Below are 21,696 nucleotides of genomic sequence, written 5' to 3' on the forward strand. Positions count from 1 at the left end.
CTCAATGATGGATCGGCTGCCTCCTGCATGCCCCACCCTGGGGATGGAGCCCACAACCCGGGCACGTGCCCTGACCGGGAATCAAACCCTGACCTCTGGTTCATAGGTCCACACTCAACCACGAGCCACGCCAACCGGGCCCACACTTTCTTTTTTATGCAGATACTCTGCAAAGATGCAAAGTTGGAAGATGGGAATTGATCACTTTTATCACACTAACTGTAGAATTTAAGAATTAAAAGAGGAGGCAGACACTTAGAGGCAAAGCAATAACTTAATCACTCGTGAGGACACTGCTGTGATGTGAACCCCCCGTGCTCATCTGCTCGCCGACAGGGCCTGGGATCCCGTGTGCTGGACCCAGGCCTCTCCACATGCGTGAGGGGCAGGGCTGAGCCTGGGCCTCGGGGTCCTTATATCCAAACCAGTGCCTCTCACGGAATCAAACTGTGATCTCCTGGTTCATAGGTCGATGCTCAACTTGCCTTTTTGCCACAAAAAAGCTTAAATCACGTTCATTCCCCCCGGCATTCAGTGGGGTTCAGACCCCTTCACTCCCTGGTAGTATGTTTGATGCTTACTTCTGTGTGGCCTCGGGTGGTGGAGTATTTACTGGGGACGGGCAGGAGGAAGGCAGTCCTTCCTGGGTTGGGTAGGTCTGGGCTCCTGTGCAAAGCACTGCTCTCGGGTGATACCACCCATGTCCAGCAGATGGCGACAGTGCTGCACCAAAGAGGACTTCTGGAAGGTGAGTTGGACAGGCCACCGCCTCCCTTCCCAGAAAAAATAAAATAAAATAAAATAAAATAAAAGGCGAGGTCTGTGTTTTACTTCTTTGAAAAATGGAGACAGAGCTTTCTAAGCTTTAGCAGTTGAGGATTTAAAATTAATTTGAAGGACACCAAATCCTCTTCTCAGGCTTACACTATCTATTCCTCCTGCAGAATTCAAGTGTCTGTGGCCCCCATCCCATCCTGCCTTCCCCGCCTGTGCTGGCACCATCTTATTTAATACGTGGATTTTAAAACGACAGAATGCAAATTAGGAACCCTTACCTCTGTACTCGAGAACTGCACATACAGTTCCATTAAAAAATGCCTAAGGGGGAAGAAAGACAAGAAGGGAATCCAGGGTGGGGTAAAAGTCGGTCTACCCTTGCGAGCACTCGAAACAGAGTCAATTCTTGTATGAACACTGATTAGTTACTGTATTATTTTCCATCCGAACAACTGTGAGCCGCCTGCTGCCCACCCCTGAAGGCCACGATGTTACCAGGGGCTTCTTTCCTCTGTTGGTCGCTGGGATCGCAGGGACTTTTTCTTTTTGTGTGTTTATAAAAATGTATTTTTATTGATATCAGAGAGGAAGGGAGAGAGAAAGATAAGAACATCAATGATGAGAGAGAATCATCGACCAGCTGCCTCCTGCACGCTCCACACCAGGGACCGAGCCCGTAACTGTGACCTCCTGGTTCATAGGTCGATGCTCAACCACTGAGCCACACCAGCCAGGCTCTTTTTGTTGATTGTATTTTTTAAGTCAGGGGTCCTCAAACTTTTTAAACAGGGGGCCAGTTCACTGTCCCTCAGACCGTTGGAGGGCTGGACTGTAGTTTTAAAAAAAACTATGAACAAATTCCTATGCACACTGCACATATCTTATTTTGAAGTAAAAAAACAAAACGGGAACAAATACAATATTTGTATTTGCATGTGGCCCGCGGGCCACAGTTTGAGGACTCCTGTTTTAAGCCATCCTGTGGCAAACGTGGCCTATTCTTCTGAACAGCTCTGTGTGTTAGCACATGTGTGTTAGCACATGTGTACATTTGTGTAACCACGTGTGGCTGCCTCCTCCCCTCCCTCCCCCTCACCAGGCCCTCTCAGCCTTCCCTGTCCTCCCACTGTGCGGCCCCTTCCTTCCTGCCTCCTTATCTGGCTCCCCCTTCGCTGGATGCCTTTAAATGCTGTTGTCTTAGCTTTTTATTTTATTTTTTAATAGGGACCCTGTCCTGGTGGTGCCCTTACCCACTCCCATAGGTCCTGTGGATCACCTTCATACCAAATGGCCCCAAACTGGATCAACCCAGACATCTCAGGCCTGATTCCTTTGCTCTCCAGCCTTTCGGACGTCGCCTGGGTGTCCCACAGGTAACTCCAGCTCTGCATGTCACAGACTAAACACATCTTTCTTCCTGTGTCACTCTTACATCCCAAATCCCTGCTAATGGTGCCACTGGGAACCAAGTTACAACCCCCAGAGGCACTTTTATGGGGTTTTCCCATTGCCTCCTGCATCAATCAAGGGGCAAACCCCCCTGCGGGGTGCTTTGGGCCTGTCCCTTGATCTAGTCCCTTATCTGCGTGGTCTCTTGCCTCTGTCTGGGCCCTTATCTTATCATTCCACAGGCACACAGTGCACAAGTACCAGGTGAGTTCCGGGAAGGAGGGAGACAGGGGTGCACGTGTCGGGAGGAGGGGTGTGAGCTGGTGTGTGGGGGGTGGGCAAGGAGGGCGTGTCTGAGGAAGACACAGGAGACTTGAAGGATGAGTAGGAACTGGCAAAACATGGGGATGGAGGAGGGGACATCCCAAGCAAAATTCATTCTAATTAGGTATTGTTTTATTCCACTCAAGAGAGATCCTTTCTGGAACTGTCATTTAAATAGGAGAGTTTCAGCTCTAGGCGATTTGGCTCCGTGGACAGAGTGTTGGCCTGCGGACTGAAGAGTCCTGGGTTCGATTCTGGTCAAGGGCACGGATCTTGGTTGCAGGCTCCCGGCTCTGGTCAGGGGCTTGCCGAAGGCAACCAATCACTGTGTCTCTCTTACATCGGTGTTTCTCTCTGTCTCTCCCCCTGCTTTCCACTCTCTCTAAAGATCAATGGAAAAAATACTCTTGAGTGAGGATTAAGAATAAATAAATAAATAGTTTCCGAAAGGAACTGAGAGTGAGGCTCCTGGCCGTGGGCAAGCTGGGGGCATCGGTTCCAGCCCTTCCCCAGGGCAGTACATCCATCCAGCTGGTGCCAAGGCCCCAGGGGTCTCTGCCAAGTTACAAAGAGACGTCTGTCTGTTCCCCCTGGCCTGCCCTCCACCCCGGCCCAGAGGCACAGCCGTCCCCTGACCCCTCCGGCCGCTGCCCTGTGTGAAGACCCCACTCCCGCCACTTCAATGGCAGGAGGCAGCCGGCAGCAGCTGGGAACTGTTGTTGGCTTCTGGCAGGACCCTGGGATTCTTTCCTGGTGGATCCTCTGCCCTGAGCTGTGGGGGCCCCTGGCTGACTTGACCTGAAGTTGAACTGAGCTGAAGGGTCCTGGGCCAGGAGTCGCCTCCGTGTCAGCCCTGATAGCAGCATGAAATTGCACAATCTTTCTAAGAAAGACCAGCCCCTCTCTCCGCCTGGGGTGGGACGACTATGGGAGGCCGCGTATCCTGCAGATCCATTCATGCTTTCCCAGGGCAGGATGGTGCACGGCACGGGGACCAGATAAGGTACTTGCTTTTGTTCACAAACACACCGGGGAGGCCCCGTGGGAGATAGCGAGGCTCCTGGTGGGGACGGGGCAAAGCAGGGCGGCCACCGATAAGACCTGGTTAAGGAGAATGGCCGTTGTCCAGGGTGGAGCCCAAAACATCCGTTATTACTGCGTGTGTCTCAGGGGGAGCTTTCATTCACAGAAACGGAGCGCGGGAAGTTGCAGCGATTCCAGTCTTTTAAGTGCAAGTAAAACCAGGCCCAGAGAGGGGAAGTAATTTTTCCTAGGTCACACAGCAAATCAGAGGCAAAGTTCTGTATGGAACTTGGACCCTCTGACATCAAATCCCTTGTTTTTTCTCTGTACAATAGCTTAGCTTCTCCATCCCAGGCAGATGTAGGGACAGGCTAGCAACCCAGCTTGCAAAGCTCGGCTTTGCCCACAGAGGGCGCTCAAGGCCAGTCTGTCACCAAGGTGGTTATTACGGACTCTGCAGGGTGGTGGACGCTGTCCACTTCCCTGTCCTTAGCACGATGCAGAAGATGTTGGGCAAATAAAAGCGAATGCCTGCGAGCAGACACTGTGTTTCTATGTCCACACACCGTCACAATGCCCACAGTTAGTGACTGTGTGGGGCCCAGGGAAAAGGGCTGTGTGGAAGGCAGAGCTTTCTCCTGGAGACCCAGGTCTCGCCTTACTTGCAATCTACTTGGGACTCAGACCAGGATCGCAGTTGGGGGTAATAATACTCTTCACACAGATCTCACAGGACGTTCCTCTGTTTTGTTGACTTAGGGGGGGTTCCCGTTTGAAGGCGGGAGGAAGTCAAAGATAGAATTTCCAAGCCCCTTCCAGCCCTAGGGTTTTAGGAAAAAATTTAATCATGTTTCACACCAGCAGATGTAAGCACGTATTGTGACTGTGGGGGCAACGTGAGGCAGAGGACAATCACGCCCTTTTACTCCAATTAGACCAAGAAGCGCGGCTCAGACTTTGATTAGAAGGACGGAACTTAGACAAAAATCCCTTTGTGACGTCAGGGGACCTGTTTCATGGGAATGGGGCCCGAGAGCGGCTTCCCAGAGGAACATCGGGGAACCAGGAGGACTGGGGGGCAAAGAGGGCAGGAATGAGGGTGAAGACACATTCTGACCTAAGGAAGACTTTCCAGAAGTTCAGGCTGTAAGACCTTGCACTGTGACTTGGGAATAGGAGACGGTCTCAGAACCAACAAAACAGACATCTGAACGTGAATGCTCATCTATTGATTGAGGTCTCTGGTCGAGGGGTGAGAGCCCCCGTATCTTTCCAAGTTGTTTAGAGCTTGGGCTTTGGAGTTAGATCGGGGCCCAGCCACTCCCTTGTCATTTACCAGTTGCTGACCTTGTACAAGTTACGGAAACAAATGAGCCCCCGGTGCCTTGGCTGCAACAGTGAGGGTGGTATCTCTTCCCGGGAGGATGAGGCGAGTCCAGGCATGCAGAACAGCACAGCGCTTGGCACACTAAGCATTCAGGCCTCCTGGTTATATATGCGAAACCCTATCAATCTTGTTCATGTGGACAGTTTGGAAAATCTACAGGTTGGGGCAGGAGAATCCCTGTGCTGTTATAATTATTTTTAAAAATATATATTTTTATTGATTTCAGAGAGGAAGGGAGAGGGAGAGAGAGATAGAAACATCAATGATGAGGGAGAATCATTGATTGGCCGCCTCCTGCATGCTCCACACTGGGGATCGAGCACACAGCCTGGGCATGTGCCCTGACCGGGAATCGAACCCTGAGCTCCTGGTCCACAGGTCGACGCTCAACCACTGAGCCACAGCGGCCAGCCTCCCTGTGTTATTAAGTGACAAATGCTTTCAGTATTTCGAAAGGAAGGCAAATTGAACCTTGATTTTTTTTGATGAAAAACCTTAAGTGAAGGCAGGGCTCGGTGGAGCCCCAAAGAGTCCTCGTGCTCCGTGACTGGGGCCTGGCTCGAGCGGGTGTTGGAATGCCCTGCTCCCCCTGACTTCCTCCTGCTGCTCCGGTGGCTGCCCACAGACAGGCCAGCTCCCAGCCATCGGAAACACCACTCAGAAGGCAGGAATGTGCAATCCGTTCCAAGCTGGAAGTGACTTTCATGTGATGGGGCCGCAGCGCTCTGTGACTCTGGAACGAATGCTCCAGGCCCTGGCCGCTTGCCAAGTTCCTGGGATGTGATCAATTGGCCAGCGGACTTCAGGGCAGACCCCGGAGGACGCCGGGTCTGGAATCTGGCGAGAGAGCTCCCCGCACGTGAAGAACTCAGACCCCCGCTGTCTTTATGTCCCACCACCCCTCTTTTCAGACAGCCCTTGTTAGGAAAGGAATATGCAACCCTCCACGCTGAAAGCATTCAGTTTAGGTTAAAAAAAAAAAAATTAGAGCCAGAACTCGATGACTGAAGAGATCACTGTTAGTGGCAAATGTTTGCTTTAATTGAAACCAAATAAATGGAAATGAACTGAATGGTCTTCCACGCATTTCTGTGAGCATGTTTGGAATGCCCGTCTCTCTAAGGGTGGCCTTTTAATGGGATATTGCACCCTGGCTTCGGCTCAGGGGATCGAGCATCTGCCTGGGCTCGAAGGGTCATGGGTTCGGTTCCCAGTCAAGTGCATGTACCTGGGTTGCAGGTTTGCTCCCTGCCCTGAGTCGGGGGGTGTGCGCAAGGCACCCAGTCGATGTGTCTCTCTCACATAGATGTTTCTCTCTCTCTCTCTCCCTCTCTCCCTTTGTCGCTTCCACTCTTTGAAAAGCAATGGAAAAAATATCCTCAGGTGAGGATTCAAAAACTAAATGAAAGGGATATTGCCCGAGAATCCTGACGCCGGCTTCCAGCACCAGCTGGGCTCCTAACTCGCCTAGAAGCTGAAAAAACTTCTCCCTTCCCAGGAAGCCAGTTTCCCTGTTTCTAAAATTAGTGGGCTTCACGTTTCCTTCCCTATTGAAAATTCCTTTTGTTTTTTCAAGTGTTAGATCAATCTGCCGTTGATGGAGCCGCAAAGGAATTGGTAAGGATCTCTGAGCTTGGCGGGCATGTTGCCTACACCCACCACATAGGTAGGAAACCGAGGCTCAGATGCGCTGAGTGCAATGGCCGTGGGTTTGGGCTGGTGAATGGGGAAGGTGAGAATAAAACTCAGATCTCCAGGTCTTTTGTCCAGAGTTCTTTCCAGTCTTGCCGTGTAAGACTGTGGCCGGAGCAAGAAACCTTACCCAACCATGGCTGGTCTGGCCAGAGGCAAAGTCCCCCTCAACTTGTTCTTCGCAATTGTGGTCATCGGCCACCTGGGGGAGCTCTTTTCAGGTTCTCATTTGGGGTTCAGTTTATAGTAAAATGGGCAACATGTCAACAATGCAAATGTCCAAGGCGAGTCTTAAACCCAGGCCTGGGAAGGCGGCGTGGCATGTGGGCGTGGCAGACGGAGTCCAGGAGGAACCCAGCCGGTGGGCTTCTGCTCCACCACCGACCAGCTGCTCACTTACCTTCCTTTTCACCTCATGAAACCGGGCGATAGAAGCGCTGAAGTGTAGGATATTCCAGACATCAGTTCTCTTGCTCTCTTCACCTTAATCCAGTGGTTCTCAACCTTCTGGCCCTTTAAATACAGTTCCTCATGTTGTGACCAACCATAAAATTATTTTCGTTGCTACTTCATTACTGTAGTGTTGCTACTGTGATGAATCGCCATGTAAATATCTGATATGCAGGATGGTCTTAGGCGACCCCTGTGAAAGGGTCGTTCGACTGCCGAAGAGGTCGCGACCCACAGGTCGAGAACCGCTGCCTTAATCCATTGTAAATGGGATATTCGGCCTCCATTACAAATGATGTCATATAGGAACATTGAACACTAGAGAGATGCTATGCGAGACAAATGATACAAGGTAGTATGCTTTGCATGAACTCATTTTTGCATAAAAATACAAAATAGGTGTCCGATGAAGAGAAGGATTATCATGTGTGGGTTAATGTCTTTTCTCTATGTGGGGGCACTACACGTGCTTTTTGCTTCTTCCCTTGCTTTTCTTTCTCTTAAATATATAAACCAACCACATGTCAGCGTGGTAATTCGGTTTTAGAAGCGTCTTCTTTGAAAGGCGTACAGGTGATGATTCTATTTGATCGGGAAGAAACTGGATAACCCGTTTCACCTATTCAACAGGCGGTTGTTGAATAAGACCGACTCCCAGATAGTTTCAAAGCAGACACACGTGGTGCCATCCCCAGTCGCTGCTAATCAACCCTCGTTTTGTCCAATTGAGGCGGCCGCTCTGAGCGCCCGTGGGTCAGTGGGTGGAGGACGCTCCTGCCGGGCGGCCGGGCCGGGCGCCACGTCTGCTGTGCGCCTTTGCCAGGCAGCTGCGTTCTGAGCACGCGGTGTGATGACCGTCACCTTCGGGCAGCGGGGGACGAAGAGCTGACGCGTCCGCTCCAACAGGTGGGCCTGCCAGAGGGGGGAGGGGAGCAATGGGCAAGGCATGCCTGTTGCTCTTAGTCATGAGTGAGCGTGCCCCAGCTGCTGGATTAGACCCCGGGCAGGACGCTGGGGCATGTGGCTGAGAACCCACAGTCCGGGCTCAGGGCCTACAACACAGAGGATCCTGGTGGGACACCCCCCCCCCCTCACCCGCAGCTCTGTGTGGGGCTGGGGAGAGCACAGCAGAGAAAAGGGCACACATAGAGGCACCAATTGAAGACACTCGTTGCTCGAAAGGGTAGCTTTACCCCATTTCTCTGTCTTAGCAGCAGCAGAGAGGGGCCCCTTTCTGTCCTCTCAGTGAGCAGGGGCTCCCCCAAGTTAGAAAGCAGATGACGTGATTTCATATGGGAATGTACGTTCTTGTTTTCATTTTTGTGTTTAAGCGCAACTTCTTTTTATGCTTGGGTTTTGTTTTGTGGCGAGGGATCTTGTTTTTCCATTTGTGAATGTAACTGTTCTCAAAATACACTGGTTTAAGCAAAAATGGCGTCGCTTCTAAGGCTGTTAGTAATGCAGCTAGATCGTGGGGTTGGCAAGAATCTTTAAAGCGTGACCCAAACAACAGACATGTGGGCCTCGCGGGTCTCGGAGCTGGAAGGCCTGGGCTTCCGGGGTCAGACCTCCTGATTGGCCGAATAGAAGCCAGCAGCTCGCAGTCCTGCCTGTCCATTGGAGTCACCTGAGCGCGGAGGGAAGGGCTTCCAACCCCCCGCCCCCCCACCCAACCCGAGCCCCTGAGTGAACAGGTCGGAGGTGGGGCCTGGGCTCTGGAGGCTGTAGGAGATCCCCAGGTGATCCTGATGGCAGGCACGTGGGGAACCTTTTCTTGCATGTCTCTCGCCTTAGTTTCCTGATCTATAATTTGGGGTGTCGAGTGTCTACTAACCCGGATCTTCCCTGTCCTCCATGTCCTTACAACAGTAAGCAAACACCTTCAAGGGGTGGCTCCACGTCCTCCCTGAAGGGACCTGGGCAGTAGGAGACACCTGGTCCCAGAAGTTCAAGAGAAACCTCAGGCAGGTCTCGGCTGGAGCTGCTGGTGCAGGAGGGAGAAGGCGGGTCAGAAGATGGAGAGGAGAGGGTGCCCGGCAGAAACTCTGTCCTCTACGCCAGCTTTCTGCCATTTCACATTTTTCCGGTAGAAACAGCATGGGGTGGGGCAGAGCTAAGATCTAGGAGACGTGGGCTGCCATGGCAGGGGAGTGACCGCAGGCAGCCCCTTTATCTCTTTGGGCCTCGGTTTCTCCGTTTGGAAGATGAGGGTGTGGACAGTGGGTCTGTGAGATCCTTTCCCTTGTGGTGAGAAGATCTGCTAAGATACCTCCCACCCCCGAGTCCTCTCTTGGCTTTTCACCAGTGGATCCTCAGACTGTCGGTAGATGGCAGTAGAGGCCTTTGGATTATGATTCTAGAGCAACGGCCCACCTGATTTCAACCTCCCACCCTGGCAATGCGGGCAGGGCTACCCTGGAAGTGTTTGCTGTTTGTGAGGCACAAAGGGCAACATTTAAAGGAGTAGCATTCCTTGGGGCTCCCAGCCCACCCAGGGAACAGCACAGTGGGACTACGCTGAGTCCAGTTCCATCTTCCCTCTCACTGGGACCTCACCCGCGTCTGACACCTGGCTCCTGTTCCTGGGATGATGAATCAGTAGGGCAGCCTGGGAGTGTATAATAGGACTACAATGGGGCCTTGACTTACGAGTTTAATTTGTTCCGAGACCGAGCTCGTTAAGGAGCTCATTAACTCAAATTACTCTATCAACTCAATGCAAAGAATCGGCTGAGAGACAGCTGGTATCTCAAAAAACTCGTTAGTCGGGACACTTGTAAGTCAAGGCCCCACTGCATTGGCATAAGAGAGGAACCCGGGACAAACCCAACTTCTGGGAGGGACTTAGGTTTGCACATTTCTTTATAGTTTTAAAGGGTGGTTCTATACATGGACTCAAAAAACAACCCTTTAAGACAGCGGTTCTCAACCTGTGGGTCGCGACCCCTTTGGCAGTCGAACGACCCTTTCACAGGGGTCGCCTAAGACCATCCTGCATATCAGATATTTACATGACGATTCATAACAGTAGCAACATGACAGTTATGAAGTAGCAACGAAAATAATGTTATGGTTGGGTCACCACATGAGGAACTGTATTTAAAGGGCCAGAAGGGTGAGAACCACTGCTCTAGGAGAAAACAAAACAAAACAAGCAAACAGCCCAACCCTTTGAGGCTGGGAGGTACCGGATTTCCAGCTTCCATTGTCAGATGAGGGAGTTGAATCTCAGGGTGGATGAGAAAGTGACTTGTTCAATGTCATCTGCTCTGAGGGGGCGATCAGAGCTCGAGCTCAAATCAAGTTCCGTGGATTAAGGCACGTGGCTCACATGCCCGCACGTGGAGTCCTGTAGCTGCTGGGTGGGGGGGTCTACATTTGATGAATCGCCTCCTCTCTCTCACTGTGGCAGGCACGTAACGGTGTCTTGGAATACAGAGATGAGAAACAACAACCAGCCTGTCACAGTGCTTTAGGTTCCAGGAACTGTTCTAATTACTTTAAAAGCAACGGCTAACGCCCTGGCCGGTGTGGCTCAGGTGGTTGAGTGTCATTTCATGTGCCAAGAGGTCTCTGGTTCCATTCCTCATCCCCAGTAGGGGTCACACAGGAGGCAGCCTATTGATGTTTCTCGTTCTCTTACCCTTTGTCTTCCTGTCTCTCTAAAAATCAATACAAGCATTGATTTTTAATTCACTAATTTAATTCCTTATAATCATTTGAAGTAGGCATTATTTGAAACCAATTTAGTGGTGGAGAAACGGAGGCCCAGAGAAGTTGTGTAACTTATTCCAGATCACACAGGCAGTCACTTTTTTTTTTTTTTTTTAACAGCTTTATTGAGATACAGTTTGCCTACTCTACGTTCGCCCATTTAAAGCTTACAAGTCAGTGGTTTTTAGTATACAAGACAGGGATATACAACTATCCACCTCGGTCAATTTTAGAACATTTTTTTTGTCACCCCAATAAGAGGCGCTGCACCCATGAGCAGCTGGGCAGTGGGTTCTCAATTGCTTTGCTCTCTCCCGTCTCATCCGCGGATGAGGCATGGAGAGGGCCCCTGCCTGTCAGGAGCTCTGTGGGCACGTGGGTACATGATCGCATGCCAGTGCAATGAACACTCGGCTAATCGAGGCCCAAGGAACCAGTGGCCTGCAGTGTCACACGGAGCTTCGAAGCAAGGCCTTGTGCCTAGAGAGGGAGGGAGAATGAGTTTCTATACAAGGCCCAAGCTCTGGTTGTAACCCGGCTGTGGGTGAGTGCATCGGCTACTCGTGGAAATTAGAATGATATTTATGGGTGTGTGTGTGTGTGTGTGCGCGTGCACACGTGTGCTTACAGAGAACTTGTGTGATGTTATCAGATTAGCTGAAGACCCCTTTCAGTCTTTGGAGGAATGTGCTGGGAAGGCGAGAGGACGCGGCACGGTGTGGGGTAAACTGAGTCAGGGTCTGAGCCCTGGGTGCTTGGTACGTGGGCTGTTTGCCAAGAGGAAGCATGGTTGGCTTCCCGGCCATTCCTAGGGTCAATCTGGTGCCATCAGCGTCTCCAGCGGCGAAGTTTATCTGGGATCCGTGTTATCCTGGAAGTTACAGAACCTTCCAGGAGCCCCCGGAGGCCAGAGGCGCCCCAGCTGGGGTTCCCTCGCTCCGTTCCTGCTGCCTCGGCCCCTCAGAGAGCCTGGTGTTTATGAAGATCCCAAACAGCTGGCTGCAGACCCGCTCCAGGAGCCCGATTTCCGGGAGGGTGGGAAGAATGCATTTCAGCCCCGAGAAGGGTAGGGCGAGAACAGCGCCTCTGAAAACCCCAGGCCCACAGCCTCAGCCATAATAAGAGCTCCATTAACTGCCTGCCTTCTGAGTGCCAGGCGATATGCTATGGCTTTTCCATTTTTTCTTTTTTCCCACTTAAATCTCATGATAAAACTACCAGGCTCCCATTCTTTTTTTTTTTTTTTTTTTTTTTTTTTTTAATAATATATTTTTATTGATTTCAGGGAGGAAGGGAGGAGAGATAGAAACATCAATGATGAGAGAGAATCACTGACCAGCTGCCTCCTGCACGCCCCCTACTGGGGATGGAGCCCCCAACCTGGGCATGTGTCCTGACCGGGAATTGAACCGCAACCTCCTGGTTCATAGGTTGATGCTCAGCCACTGAGCCAAGCCAGCCGGGCTGGACTCCCATTTTGGTGGAGAGGAGGATGGGGAGAGGGGCTGTGGCTTGCCCGAGGGTCACTTGGTAGAAAGGGACAGGACTGGAGCCGTAACCAGGACTCCCGCTCAACCTGGTTTGCTGGGACTTTGTGGTTTAAAACTGATGCTTTTAAACATGCCCTGGGCAGCGACCCCTGTGCTGGGCAATGACTCCCTGACACCCAGGCCCGCTGGCTTCTCTCTGCTCTGCCTGCCCTGTAGGTGCTGAGCAGTTTCCTTGGCTCCACTCTTGACAGCAGCCCGGGGTTTGGGCTCCCCTGAGGGACTGTCCCCAGCGCCTGCCCCCTCGCTGCTCAGAGCCGGTCCCTCCCAGCTGTTTCCTGGCCCTCAGCTGTCTGCTGGCTGCTGTTTGGAGGCAGGCCCTTCGCTGTGTATCTGTTTGGAGCTTCCTCTGAGCACCGACCACTGCTGGCTGCGAACATCTGAGACGGGGCTTGCGTTCCAGCCCAGCCACCTCCTGGCTGTGCCCCCGGGGAACCACGCCGACCCCTGGAGCCTTTGCTTTCTCATCCAAGACCAGGCTGACAACTGCGCTCGCCTCGCCTCCCCGCACGGCCTGTAGCTTAACCCCGACAGGCACGGCACAGGTGGGCCGCACAGGTGGGCTGTGGCCACAGTGGGGTGACTCCGACCCCCCCCCAGCTCGGAAGGATGAGTGAGTTCTGTGGCTGCGTGGCCCCGATGTGGCACCGAAGGTGTGGTGCTGGCTGGCATGGCTGCTGGCTGCTGGCGGGTTCTGCGTTTCTTCTCTGCATTTGGTGGATTTAGAAACAGGGTGTCTGAGAAGTTAGTGAGTGGGGTGCTGAGTCTTGCGTCTGGACTGGCTTCAGGCTGAAAGAGAGGGTTGGGGTCACGTGTGTTGAGGTCACTGTCTAGACCTGGTGCTGGAATGCTGGCTCCCAGCGCTGCCAATGCGTGTCCATGGCGAGGAGGAGCCCGTGGGCGAACGTGACATAGTCCACGCCCCCGGATAATGGCTGGGGAGAACATCAGGCTGGAAGGTGAAAGGGCTTTGCAAGGTTAGACATATTCAGTGCACACAAGCTGATTTCTCACAAACCCCCTTAAATTTCCCCAGCAGAAGGTGGCTTGTGGAGAAACACATGAAATAAGTAGGGTGATCTCTTTCGTGGTCCCTTATCTTTTCTTCCCGGCTCTCATTCTATTCACCCCTTAGCATCCCTTTGCTGCCGTAATCACATTCTGTTCACCTCTGGTCAACTGAGCCCCCTTGAGTCATTCTGTGTATCTATTTTAGGAGCATTTAAGTAGGTTACTTCCCCATCTCCAAACCAATCCAGAACTCAGGGTCATTTCAGCTCTCTCCTTATCTCACTGGTTACTTCTCCCCAGTCTCCTGGGCTGGTTTCCTCTGTCTGCCCAGACCTCTTCCATCGGCAGGCCTGGGCCCTCATACTTGGGACCCCCTTTCTCTGCCTGCACGCCTTCCCCTGGGGAGCTCATTCAGTCTTCTGGCTTCAATGATTCTTTATATCCCTGGGCTCTCAATGCATATCTTTACTCTAAACCTCTCTCCTGAACTTGTATATTCCACTGTCAACAGGGCATCCTCTCTTGTAGCCTTAATAGACGTCTCACCTTAACATATCCCAAGCTGTACTCCTGGTCCGCACCTTCCCCGCCTCCCAGCCTGCTCCCCCTGTGGTCCTCCTCACCTCAGCTGGGACAGCGCCATCCTTCCCATCGTTCAGGCCCCAGAGACATCCCTGACCCCCCTTTACTCTTGTCCCCACTTCTAATCTGCCAGAACCCCTGTATTCAACTTAAGAATCCCTTATGTCCTAGGTGCCAGGATAGAGATGATGTCACCGTTGAATATCTCCATGTTAGGATTGTATTCCACCAACACGCATCTTCGATTCCATGAGATATGGCATATCAAGGAAGGGGCCCTTTCTCAGCCCTCCACTGAGAACATTCGGGTCCCAGCCACCTTCACTTCTCACCTGGATTCCTGTTGTAGCTTCTGGAGTTGTCTCCCTGCCTATCTGTGACAACCCATTGTCTATGTTCAAATGGGGTGTCACTTTTAAAGCATAAATTAGATCAAAACCTTCATGTAGAGAAAGGGCTGGTGTCCCTATAATGTCCTGCAAGCTCTATGTGACCGGGCCCCTCTTTCCTCTCTGACCTCATTGCTACTCTATTGACCTCACACGTGCGCCTCCCCAGCCTCACTTGCTTCGTTGCTGTCCTTCGAGAAAGTCAGACTCGCTTCCGTGGACTTTCGTAGTGGCTGCTCCTGGTCCTTAGAGCGCTCTTCCCTCACGCTATTTGGTTAACCCCCTTATCTCTACTAAGTTTTGCTCAAACATCACATTATCACCAAGGCTTACTTTGACTCTCTAATTAAAATTGCAACGAACCCCTGACCCTTGTACACAACTCCCATTCTCTGCTCTTCCCCCCGCCCCCAGCACTTATAAACAATTCTCTTCCATTACAACAATGCAAACTTCACCAGGGTAAGAATTATTTTCTCTGTTTTGCTTACTGATGTGTCCCAACACCCAGAGGAGGTCTGCATACATATTTGTTGACTGAGTGAATACATTTCAACTTCCACAAAAGCGGCAGTAATCAGAGAATCAAAAGTGGAGTCTGCAGCCCTGTTTAAGACACCGGTGTGCTTTCTCTTTCTCCTTTTCAAAGTGAGACTCCCCAAGCTGAGGCTGTTACTGCAGGCAGCGGTGGGAAGGATGGCCATGAAAAACAGTGAAGTCAGCGTCTTTCATGAGCTTAGGTAAGTCAGAAGCCGGATGGCCATGTGTGACTTTCATTAATCACCCTCTTGACATGACATCAACACAAGTGACCACCTTTGTCTGCACCCCCTGCCTCCAGTGCCATGATATATGGCCTGAGAAGAGTCCGGGGCACTAACAGTTGAAGAACCCAAAAAGATGGATGCTCACGTCTTGGCCCGCGAAGGAGGAGTTAATCATGATGAAGGGTGGATGGGCCATGTGCACCTGCGCTGGCTGTGGCCTCCCAAGCCTGGTTCGGCTGTTTTCCCAATACAGGGGTCTGGTGGCTGTTATCCGGGATAGCAGTGGCATTCACGCATGGCTTTGTGACCACTTGGTTGTGTGGCTCTTTGAGAAGTCAACGGGAGAGGAGGACAAATGAGGGGAAAAGTGATGAGATTGGGCAAAACGGAGAGATTCAGAGCCTCTCCTCTGTACAGACCTTCCCCCCTCACCCCCGCTTTCCACCCCGACAAAGGGCTCCAAGTGAAAGTATGTTATTATGGACAGAGATGAGGACTTGGATCACGCATCTCACTTTGCCATTCCTTGCACCTTTGGGCAAATGACTGATTCTTTTTAGTTTTCCCCATGATTCATAAAGTGATCATCTCTTGTAGCTGTACAGAATTTTAGGTGTCACAAATGCTTAAACAATTAATAGCTAATATGAGCCCCTCAATTCTATAAGTTCAGGGGAGATATAATTATTTTTACTTTACATACAAAATCCCCCCCCCCCCCCCAAGGTTCCAAGAATTAAAGCCATTTGTCTGAGGTCACAAAGCTGGTAAACAGCAGAGATGAAATAAAAGTTCAGTTCTTTGTTTCCGGCTCTCTAAAATTTTAAGTCTCTTGGGCATTCAAATCTAACTCTTCGACAGTGAAGTAGAGTAACCAATGTTAACCATCCAGGAAAGATTTTCTTAAACACAGAGGACACAAAGACAGTGGTGATTGGAAGAGCATTGAATCACGAGCTACAATTCTTCATTAATTTCACAGTTGTTTTGTGTGTACTGTGAACTGTTGTAGTTATTTGAATTTTTGGTTTCATGGCACCTAAATCTTGAAATACCTTTGTGTGGTAGGGAAGAAGATCTTTCAAGTCCTGCAAAAGTTAACCACCCAACATGGGTATTCATGTGATCAGTGAACAAACCCTAGAACATCTGTGATTCCCACAAAAAGCTATGTCTCTGTTCATGCTGTTCCCTCCGTGTGTAATGCCCTTCCCTCAACTGGCTGCCCATCTACCTCTGCTTCCCTTCAAAGATTCACCTCAAACATCACCCCTGGACGAGACTTTCTTCGCTACCTCATTACTTCCCATAGAATTGACTGCTGTCAGCTCTTTGAACCCTGCAGACAGACACTGTCACGTACTTGCAATTCTTCCTAACATTGGTTTATGCTTCTGACTTCCTTTACCAGGATCTGAGAACCTTAGAGAAGAGATAGTTACCATTCGTAAAATTTTGTAGTGTAGAAAAATTCAGAGACAACCATCATTACCGTTTTCAAATATTTCCTTGTATTATTGATTAACGTATGCTTAAATATGTTATTTTTCTAAATCTGAAGTCATGTGGCTATATTTCCCTTCTTCTAACAAAGTTGGGTTTTCCCTTACATTTTAATTCTTCTGAACTGAGACACATTTTACAACTGATATTATGCTATTATTTATATTATAGTGTTTATCAGCACCCAAATTTGATACTAAATGGATAGTGAGTCTTAAATTGCTACCATCTAGAATTGAGGGAGTACTGTGTGTGTGTGTGTACATACTATCCTTTCATGAATATGCAATGTAATATGCATTGACCACCTTACGGTATGAGCATTTTCTCATGATGCTAAATGAAAACATGAATTTCAATGGATGCCAAGTATCCCAGTCTATGGATGAATCACACATTCTTTGATTATTGTTGGTCCTTAAGCTGTTTCCAGATTTTTGTTAATATATGTTTATAATTCTATGGTGAACATCCATGCACATTTATGTGGTTATATCCTTGAGATACACCCCAGAAATAGCATCACTAGTCCAAAGACAAACATGTTTTTGACCGGCCAGTCCAGGGCAGGTTGTGTAAGCAGCCCCTGTCCGGTCCCAGCAGCCAGGGTCCTCCACAGAGCCACCTTCTTTAGCAAAAACGCATGCCAGCAATTTTAACAAACACATCCAGTCTTTTATAAAAGATGAAAAAGAGAGATTTAAGTAAAACTGTTGCATGATGACCCTATCTTAGAACCCAAATTACTTGAGTCCTGAATGCCACAAGCTCAAAGTTGTCCGATTCTGTGATGTGAGGCAGGACGAAGACTACGGACCCAGGCTGACTTGGACCAAGGAAAAAATAATGAAACAAGGGAGCCGCTGAGGTTTGGTAAAAGCATGCTCCATCCCAGCCCTTGCACATGAAGGAAACAGCTTCTGGATGTTGGCACTGTGCTGGCTCTGGGAACGCAATGGCCAATGAGATCCAATCTTACCTCCCAGAGGCTCAGAGCCTGGTGGGGGAGTCAGACTAGTCAATCCAGGAGTGTGATGAAGCATCACACTGGTTTTGTTGGGTTTGCAGATAACAGCCGGGGCAACTGGGAGGAAACATCTTGTAGATGGGAGAGGAGGTTCAGGAAAGATGAGAGTGCAGCTTGAGCGGAGACTGGGAAGATAAATGAGAATCTGACACACAGTGAATGTCGTGAGATTTGATTTTCTCACTCACTCCTTCATTACTGTAGCAAGCAGGCCCTTTATAATTCTACGGAAGGCCTGATTATGCTGGTTCCAGGGAAGACACTTATGCATTCTTCATCACAGTGACACCTGGCCTGAGGGGACTGTGAGTACAGGATGTCTTCTTCAGGTTGGTCAATGAGAGTCACCTGGGCAAGTCTCCGAGGCCAGAATGACACTGATCAAGAGGACAGGATGGCTCCTTCCCCCACATATGTGTGCCCTGTAATGACGCAGTTTTGCTAAGAAGGCAGAACGGGAGAGGATAACCTTCTGGAAAGAGCCCCTGAGTGTGGGAGCAGATGCGACATTAGTCTGGACGGTTTAATGAGCCGGCGCTAGGGGACCTCACCCAGTAATTTACTAGGACGTTGATAAGACCTTCCTCCTTCAGAGGTCACTTATCTGGCCACATTGGCCATATGACAAACATCTGAGAATGAGGAAATGGGCACCCCTCCCCCCAAGATGTCAAAGGCAACGTCAAGAAGCAGACAGAGAGAAGCAAGTACTTTCTGCCTTTGGTGAAGCACTTACATTTTCTCCCTTAAGAAGCCTTTCTAACTTGATAATCTGGCTTCCATAGACATAGCAGATTAGAGACAGAAAATGAGAAGTCCGAAGAGGAAGGGAATGCATGAAATTTGAGACCCTGACAGAGAATGACCAGGAAATAGCAGAGAAAACTCAGTAAGTGGCCACCTTCTGGCATTTTGTGCAAGGACGACAGCGTGCTTATGGGTCACTGTTTCCTGTGGCTGTCACAGTGCAATGAAGGATGACCCTTGGACACTGAACAGGACTAAAATATTGTTTATTGTCCTCAAATTACAAAGCCAAGAGAGGCGAGACACTTGATATTGAGTTCATACTTAAAATAGACATTTGTTGGTTTAATTTGGAAAACTGACTCATTTGAAATTCTTCTTTCTTGATAAAACAAGGTTAATGAAATCCCACTGTCTCAAAAGGCAGATACTATCAAGAAGCAAAGCAGAAGTCATGCGTGCTTAGTGGATGCAACGAAGCAGTGAATGCAACGGAGGGGAGGGAAGGAAATAGATGTCAGATATAAGCAGCTCTGAGTAGCTCGTGATGGGTGGCTTCATACAGGTCTCCATGGAGCACTGGGGAGGATGAGTGTGGAGATGTTGGCAGAGGGTCAGCCATGGAGGCCCTTATATGGCACGAGGGCACACTGCAGGGTATTCGGAAGGGGAGGCAAGTAGGCAGATGTACATTCTAGAATAAGCATTTTGACCATCACTGGGCGGAGGGTGGCCTGAGTGTGTTAGACAGTTGAGCATCTGTTCCTTCTCCGGAATCGCTCCTTTATCCATGAACAGAGTCACCAGAATGCCTATTTCTGCACGGTGGTTGATCAGTAAATGGATAAGACGATAGCCATGTGGGTGTCAGGACATGAAACTCTCCCCATTGCTGGTGCTCTACCTTGGACAAGACTTTTCTCCCCTTGAGCCTTCATTTCTTTTTATGATTTTTAATTTTAATTTTAAAATTTACTTTGTATTAGTTTCAAGTGTACAGCTCAGTGGTTAGACAAGCATATACTTTGCTTAGTGTTCTCCTCGATGTTTTCAGTGCCCCATTGGCACCATACACAGTTACTATCATATTATTGACTATATTTCCGATGCTCTACTTCCCATCCCCTTGACTATTTTGTAACTACCAATTTGTGCGAGCCTTCTGTTCTTGATCTGTAACATGGGGACCATAATCCCTACCCTCCTTTCTCATAGGGTATTTGTGAGGAGCAAATAAACAAGGAATGGGAAAATATGAAAAAAAATACTCTCCTTTTTCTTTTCCCATTAAGAATACTGTGGGCAGTGCCCAGTACGGAGCTGGGCATAACCAAGAGTGTGATAAACAGGCTTGACTCACTAAAATCTGAAATGGTGCATGGGTCTTATGTTGGGTCGTCTTCCATCCTCCACCTGCTCGGCCTCCAGAGACTGAATTCAAGGACATGTATTTTCTGGGCTCCCTTGCTCTCTAGTTTCTGGTTGGGTTTTACCAATGGAAGGGGACCAGCGGGTGAGAGAAGCCAGGGTATTTAGCCACATTTGGCAGAAATTCTTTTCTATCACCCAAGTCTGCAGCTCCAGGTGCGTGGCCCCTGTCTCATGCTTTAACTCTCACTCGATTTTGGTACCGGCCCTATTCAGGTCTCCACGTGGCAATGGCTCCCCCCGGTTGCAAGTCCCAGGGTCCTCTACCACCCTTCTCTGGTTCTCCTAATTCTGCCCACACCTTCGAAAACAGAGCCTTCAAGAAACTCTTCCATTTTCTTGTGAGCGTGTCATCTGTCTTGTAGGACTTTAATCCACATGGTTTCCCTAGGACTTGCTATAATATCAGAGTTCAAATTCACGGTAGCTGCTTACAAGACTTCTTTTTGTGGTTGGACTTTCAACTTGTTTGGGGCTCCTGTACTGATCTTTCAATTCTTCCTAAGTCCACTAGATTGAAATTTGTGTATCTTTTGTTAAATGCCCCACCAAACCAAGTTTTCTTCCCTTCCTCTTAAACAATTTTTCTAAATAAACTTTATGGAGGCATAACGTCCCAGCTCACCTAGCTGGTAGGTATAAACCCATGATGTGAGGCTTATTCTCTTCCTACCTTGTTGGAGAATCTCTTCCATGGTTGGCTATTAAATAATTGTCGACTGGTTGGCTGAAGGAGTAAATGAACAAATGAATGAAAGCAACCTTTCCCCCTTTTTTTTTCATGAATGGAATAGGCCCACCTAACGAGAAAAAAAACCAGTTTGGAAACTAGCATGTTGGTAGGGCGTGAGGGAGGGCAACAACGAAGGGGGTAGGGAGTACTTGCTAAAAAAAGGAAAAGGAAGTGTAAACTATAAATTTACTTGACAGGGTTGCATCTCTGCGGCTTAGACGTTGGCCACTTCATCTTGGCATGATTCTTATATAACAGGAGGATGGAGAAATGGCCGGAAAGTATTGCTTCCTATTACATAACTCTTACTCGGTGCCTGACAGCACTTGTGATAATGGGAGAAAGCATGCCTCTCTCCCCGTGAAAGCCTTCAAGGTTCTTGCAGTACAATTGTTCTGGTCTTCGGCCGTTTGGAGCGTTAAAGTGGGGACTGTTTCCTCAGCCAGCCTCAGGCTGTGTCCCCGGGCCCGTGTCTTCCCCCGGAAATAATGTCTTATAGTCACACTCCTCCCAGACACTTTCAAGATCTTTGAAATATGCAGCCCCTGAGAACCCAAAGAGGGAGTTCTCATGGAGAATGTTCTAGAACGTTTGAGTTTTTGTCAATAGGTCAAATCGATCCCCGCCGAGCTGGCCATGTTTTTTTCTTTTTCTTTTTTTTTTTCACTTACTATCTAACATTTACTAAAAATTGAAGATTACAGAAAAGCATGAATAAGATGGGCTTTATTACACAAGCTTAATGAACCCACTGTGGACTTGGCCGTATATATTTGTTTCCTTACTGCTAGGTATTTTGGTGATAAGAAACTGGAATCTGAATAGTTCCTACTTGTCTGGTTTGCGTGTTTCAAAACACTGTATGTCACAATAGGCATTACCTGGCGGCCTCTCAGCAGACTGATCGGAGCGGAGCCACCTTGCAGGTTGGCTGAGGTCAACCTTCAGAACACCCAAACCACTAGTGCTTTCTGTCTGACCACTCCCCTTTGACCTACCTAGATCCTGCTTACCGCCCAGTGATTTTTCTATGTCAATACATCAAACCAAATGAACACAAGCTGGATTCCTGTATGTTTTCACCTGTACAGGCAATCCTCCAGCCACTCCTGGTGGCTCTGCCACCTCTGAATCCCTCTGGAATCCAGCCACTTCTTTTTTAAAAAAATATTTTTAGTGATTTCCAGAGAAAGGAAGGAGAGGGAG

The 21,696-nt window shown here is 49.4% G+C and overlaps 1 long non-coding RNA gene across 1 annotated transcript in view; it reads left to right on the forward strand.

Annotated features, from left to right (window-relative positions):
- Positions 1-14,962: 14,962 nt before the first annotated feature.
- LOC118670522 overlaps positions 14,963-21,696 on the forward strand; it is a 37,978-nt gene continuing 31,244 nt past the window's right edge. The window contains exon 1 of the long non-coding RNA XR_004972363.1: positions 14,963-15,025. This is a non-coding gene — a long non-coding RNA (uncharacterized LOC118670522). The remainder of the gene's footprint in view (positions 15,026-21,696) is intronic.

This window comes from Myotis myotis, unplaced genomic scaffold, assembly GCF_014108235.1.
Source record: "Myotis myotis isolate mMyoMyo1 unplaced genomic scaffold, mMyoMyo1.p scaffold_m19_p_16, whole genome shotgun sequence".
Classification (NCBI taxonomy): domain Eukaryota; kingdom Metazoa; phylum Chordata; class Mammalia; order Chiroptera; family Vespertilionidae; genus Myotis; species Myotis myotis.